The sequence below is a fragment of the Dipodomys spectabilis genome, unplaced genomic scaffold, assembly GCF_019054845.1.
Source record: "Dipodomys spectabilis isolate Male_0828 unplaced genomic scaffold, ASM1905484v1 ptg000119l, whole genome shotgun sequence".
NCBI classification, from domain to species: domain Eukaryota; kingdom Metazoa; phylum Chordata; class Mammalia; order Rodentia; family Heteromyidae; genus Dipodomys; species Dipodomys spectabilis.
The window spans coordinates 2,130,441-2,136,332 of NW_024870796.1; positions in this window are offsets into that span (position 1 = coordinate 2,130,441).

Here is a 5,892-nt window from a genome sequence, read left to right on the forward strand (position 1 = left end):
CTACGAATAAAGAAAAAAAAATTTTTTTTCAGGTATGACAGCCTTTTCAGATACAAGACTCTGATCTAATAGGATCATAAGACTAACTAATGTTTTCTTTTTTTCAAAATTAGAACTTGAACTTGAGCCACAGCTCCACTTCTGGCTTTTTGCCAGTTAATGGAAGATAAGAATCTCATGAGGACTGGGAAGGTGGCTCAGTGGTAGAGTGCTTGCCTTACATGTATGAAGCCCTGGGTTCGATTCCTCAGCACCATATTAACAGAAAAAGCTGGAAGTTGGTGCTGTGGCTTAAGTGGTAGAGTGCTAGCCTTGAGCTGAAGAGTGAGGGACAGCGCCCAGGTTCAGAATTCAAGCTCCATGACCGACCAAAAAAAAAAAGTTAAACTAGTGCTGGAACGGTGGTTTAGTGGTAGAGTGCTTGTCTAGCATGCATGAAGCCCTGGGTTCAATTGCTCAGTACTACATAAACAGAAAAGGCCTGAAGTGACGCTTTGTCTCATGAATTTTCCTGCCCATACTGGTTTCAAACTGTGACCCTCAGATCTCAGCCTCCTAAGTAGCTAGGATTATAGGTGTGAAACACCAACACCTGGCCTACCTGATGTTCTTGATATTTCTATGCTTTGTCGATTCTATCCAAACACCACCATGTACTTCATGGCAAATGCTAAAGGACTCCAATTGGCATCAGAGTATTTAAAATTAGAACCCACTGAGAAATACTATAGAGATAGTTGGGTACTGTGGTTTGTCCTTGTAATCCCAGCTACTTGAGATCAGGAGGATTGCAGTCTAAGGCAAAAAGTGAGAGAAACACCCATCTCAATCAGTAAGTTAGGCCATGGCTGCATGAGCCTGTTATCCCAGCTTCTAGAAGGCAGTAGATAGGAAGATCATGATCTAAGGCTGTCCTCAGGCAAAAATGTGAGCCTATCTAAAAAATAACTAAAGCTAAAAGAGCATGGCTTAAAGGTTAGAACACTTGCCTGGCAAGTACAAGGTCCTGAGTTCAAACACCAGCATCACTAAAAATTAAAAAAAAAAAACACATAAAAGTAGTATATAACACTTGTTGAATATTTATTATCTACTTCTTTGTATTCACAGTTATAATTTCATTTAATTCTCAGAAGAAACTTACTGAGCTAGTATAATGATTCCTCCTTTATAGACGAGACAATGGAGACTCAGAAAATGTACCAAGAATTGAAACCCAGGTTCTTACTCTACCTTACTTTGTGTCTCAGTAAGTTTAGAAGTTAGGGAACGGAAAGAACAACAGCAACAACAAAATAAACCTAACGTAAGACCCAGAGAATTGCTGACAAATTTGATCCTCCTCATTCCTTCTTCATGTTTAATGTCAATTTTTATATCTTGGCTAAGAACCTCTATCATAAAGCTATTGGCTCAAGGTTATCATCCTCCTACCCCACCCCCATCATCAGATGATTTTTATTTATAGCCACGTTTAAACATGATGGGCCACACTCAGACTCGCTGTATACTGAATTTGTCATCTGAGCAAAAGTTCTTTCTCCAAGCAAATTTGCTTTGTTCATGCTCTGCTTTCTTCCTGGAATTTCTTCTTTCTCTAAAAAAAAAAAAAAAAAAATGGACACAGAAGACAATATGTTGGAAATGATCGAACAACTTGGGGGTGGGGGTGATAGGGAGAAGGAAAGTAGGAGAAAAATGAGGGAAGGGGTAACAAGTTTCACAAGAAATGCACTTATTCCAGCTGGGCGCCAATGGCTCACACCTGTAATCCTAGCTACTCAGGAGGCTGAGATCTGAGGATCATGGTTCAAAGCCAGTCAGGGCAGGAAAGTCCATGAGACTCTTATATCCAATAAACAACTAGAAAACCAGAAATGGGGCTGTGGCTCAAGTGCTAGAGCACTTGCCTTGAGTTGAAGATTGCAAGGACAGTGCCCAAGCCCAGAGTTCAAGCCCCACAACCGACAAAGGAAAAAGAAAAAAAAAGAAATGTATTTATTACCTTACTTATGTAACTGTAACCCCTCTATACATCACCTTGACAATTTAAAAAAATGGACAATTCTTTTTGGTTTACTTTAAAATTTTTGTTCCAAGTCTTCCTCAGCTGTTGAATTGAGTCAGTCAGATCAAATTAGCTAAGGCTACATTAATCAAGCTGAACTTTCAAATCCATTTTGAGTGGTACAGAGTAAGAGAAACATTCTAGATTTTTTTCTAAAGACAAAGCTACTCTGATTAACATAGTTCTGTATAATCATGTCTGCCTTGCTTTCACAGACTAAATGCTAATAAGAGCTCCCTAGAATTCATTCCTTAAGAATTTAAGCCATGGCATCTAATTATTTGGCAGTATGTTTTAATTACATATAATTATATCTTCCCTCCATTTTGTAATGGTGGCAAGCCAAGTAATCTGCATCAAGGGAAAATAACACCTATAGTAATGCCACCAACCAAGCATCTGCCATATTTGGAAAACCTTTCTCATAATCTTAACACGTAGTCAGTGTTCAATTCTTCTTAATCTGCCAAACAAGTATCGCCAATTTTTTGTTGTTATTGTTGCTAATCCTGGGCTTGAACTCTGGGCCTGGGCACTGCCCTGAACTTTTGTGCTCAAGGCTAGAACTCTATCATTTGAGCTACAGCTCTACTTCTGGCTTTTTGGGGATAGGTTTAGTGGAAATAAGAGTCTCATGGACTTCCCTTCAAACAGAGATCCTCAAATCTGACTCCTAAGTAGCTAGGATTACAGGTGTGAGCCACTGGCGCTCCACTCATGTTTCTTTTCTTCTTTTTTGGTGCCTACCCTGTGCTTGAACTCAGGGCCTGGACACTGTCCCTTAGCAACTTTTGCTCAAGTCTGGTACTCTCCCCCCTTGAGACACACCTCTACTTCCAGCTTTATGCTGGTTAATTGGCACTAGGACTCAAGGACTTTTCTACCTAGCCTGGCTTTGAGCAGATCTTAGCCTCCTGAGTAGTTTGGATTACAGGCATGAGTCATGGGCACCCAGCTATCAACACTATCTTCATGGGTAAGATAACTCAGGCAAAGGGAAATGACACTGACCTTGTTCCATATTTCAGTCCTTGGAAGGTCATGGCAAGTCCCTTGGGCAAGTCCCTTCTCTTCAGAGTGTCTGTTTCTTGCACAGGTCTAGTTCTCATAAATACAGGTAATATTGAAGACTAAACTAGCAATCTGGGCATGGCTTTATAATCATGAGCACCAAATGATAGTTTTTTTTTTAATTCTTTTTTTTTTTTTTACTGAAAGGGTGATGAGCTGGGGGTCATATACATAGGTAAGGCAATAAGTACATTTGTGGGTTTTTTTGTGGACCACTTTATTATTATTATTATTTTGTCGGTCGTGGGGCTTGAACTCCCTTAGCTCTTCAGCTCAAGGCGAGTGCTCTATTACTTGAGCCACAGCGCCACTTCCATCGGTTTTCTGGTGGTTTATTGGAGATGAGTTTCATGCACTTTCCTGCCCACGCTGGCTTTGAACCGTGATCCTCAGATCTCAGCCTCCTGAGTAGCTAGGATGACAGGCATGAGCCACTGACGCCCGGCATTATCATTTTTTTTTTATTATTATCGTTAAGTAGTTGTACAAAGAATTTCCCATTCTACAAAACAGTATATGAACACAAGGTGTCAGACAACACTGTCACCCATCCAAGTGACAGTTTTCCCTCCCATTCATTCCGCTTATTCTTCTACTATGTGGGGAATGTTAACTGCAAAACAGGACTTTCTCCAAATCTGGTAAAATATGTGGTAAATCTGAAATATAATAGATGTCAGTACTTTCTACTGGGTGCACTAATGGGAGGCATAAAGGGGAAGCAGAATTGCAGTTTCCAGCCCACGGAAGCCAAGCCAGTCTGCCTTGCCAAGCAGGTTGTCTGTGATGAAGGGTAGCTGGGAGACCTGTGGATCGTGGCAATATCGTCAGAGCTGTAGAAGAAAAGGAACTCTCCTAGGATGCATCGCGAAAGCTTGGGTGTGGCAGGATTGACAGACTGAGAGCAGCCTGAATAGAAAAGACAAGTTTATAGCCAGTACCAGTAGCTAACGCCTGTAATCTCTAGCTAGTCAAGAGGCTGAGCTCTGAGGATTAAAGTGCAGAGCCAGCTCAGGCAGAAAATTCCATGAGACTCTTATCTCCAACTACCAAAAAAAAAAAAAAAAACTAAAGCCGGAAGTGGAGCTGTGACTCAAGTGGTAGAGCACTAGCTGTGAGCAAAGGAACTCAAAGGACAGTGTCCAGGCCCTGAGTTAAAGACCCAAGACCAGAAGAAGAAGAAGAAAAGATTAAGTTCTGGGATTGTCTTTTATGGTCTTGTCCTTTATGGTTAAACCTCTTTTGGATATCTGGGAACATCATGATCTGATTCTTCCAAACAGGGAAACACAAGCTCCACCAGAACAAGAGCCTTCATCTGTTTGGATGACCCCCTCTACCCTCCAGGCCAGGGATCTGGCACAGAGTTGGCGCTCTGCGGAGCCAACTATTTCTGTAAAGGCAGGGGCAGTGGAATGTGAAAACGTTTCGCAAACTGTCCCGACCCGCAGGACTTCAACCAGGGCAGTGAACCTAAGCGAGAAGGAATGAAGGGACAAGAGACACGAAGAAGGACAGCAAGACAAGGATTCTGATCAAGCTGCCAATTTTTATTTTTCACACAAGGGTATTTATATGCTTGGACTTAGGGCGTGGTGCAAAGGTGGTTGTTAAGTAGATTTAGGGCGGGGTGAAAAGGTGGTCTTTAGTAGCTGCAGGGTGTTTACTTTAAGGCGTGGTGAAAAGGTGGGATTCTGTAAACTCAGGCTCAGGTTGTTCCAGTGATATAGTTAAGCCTATCAAGTTTGAGAGACTTAACTTTTGGCTCCCAACAGCAAACCCCAAGGAGATAGTATAACCAGACCAAGGTCGGATCCGCAGGGTATGGGTGGTTACCACCATAGCACCACCTGGACAAGGAGAGGACGGGTGTGTCCTGGTCCTACAGGTTTACTCCCTAGAAAGCAGGCTGGCCCGACCCGGGGATGGGAGCCTCCCATTCTGGGGGAAGGAGGTGGTGAGAAACTGGACTTGGAGGAAGAGTGAGCTAGGCCGTTTCCTCCCCCCCCCCATGAGAGGCAAGATCGGAGACTAGAAGAAAAGGCCAAACCTCAGCCTGGCCATCGTGACCCACAAGGTGTGTGCTGAGGGAGTCAGGATTCAGGTTCACAACCTCCACCCACGGGTGACCTAATTAAGGGGTGATAAGGGAGGTCAAAGATGCGGGATCCTGCGCAATTCCAGCAGCTGATGCACTACAGAACGGTAGTGTGTGCGGGGGGGGGGGGTCCTCAATCCTTATTTCCTCGCTAACACAGCCAGTCTACAGAGGAGGAGCCGAGGCCTGTCACCCAGGCTGCCGGTTTCCCAAGGGAACAGGTCGCAGGGCAGCCAGGAACACCCTCCCACACCCCCGCACACCTGCACTGCGCCGGCGCCGGCGTTCGAGGCGCGTCGAATTCCGGGATCAGCCCCCTTTTGCATTTTTCTAGCACTGCGCATGCTCCATCTCGGGTCTGCCCCGGCCCCCTTCCCCCCCCTCCTCCCTCGAAGGGACCACGCCCCAAAAGCGCGCAGGCTCCGGCGTCCCCTCCCCCGCCCCCTCGATCTCAGTCAGCCAGCCACGCTGCGCCTGCGCTGTGGCCCCCAACGTGCGTCTTTCCCGCCCCCTCCCTGCCCCTCGCGCCCGACCGCGGCCCGCTCTGCAGCTGCGCAGCTCGAGTCCCGGCCCTTCTTCCTCCCCCCCCCCCCACCCCCCCTCCTCGACTTCGCCGCTCCACACCGCCCCCTGACGCCGGCGTGTGACGTCACCA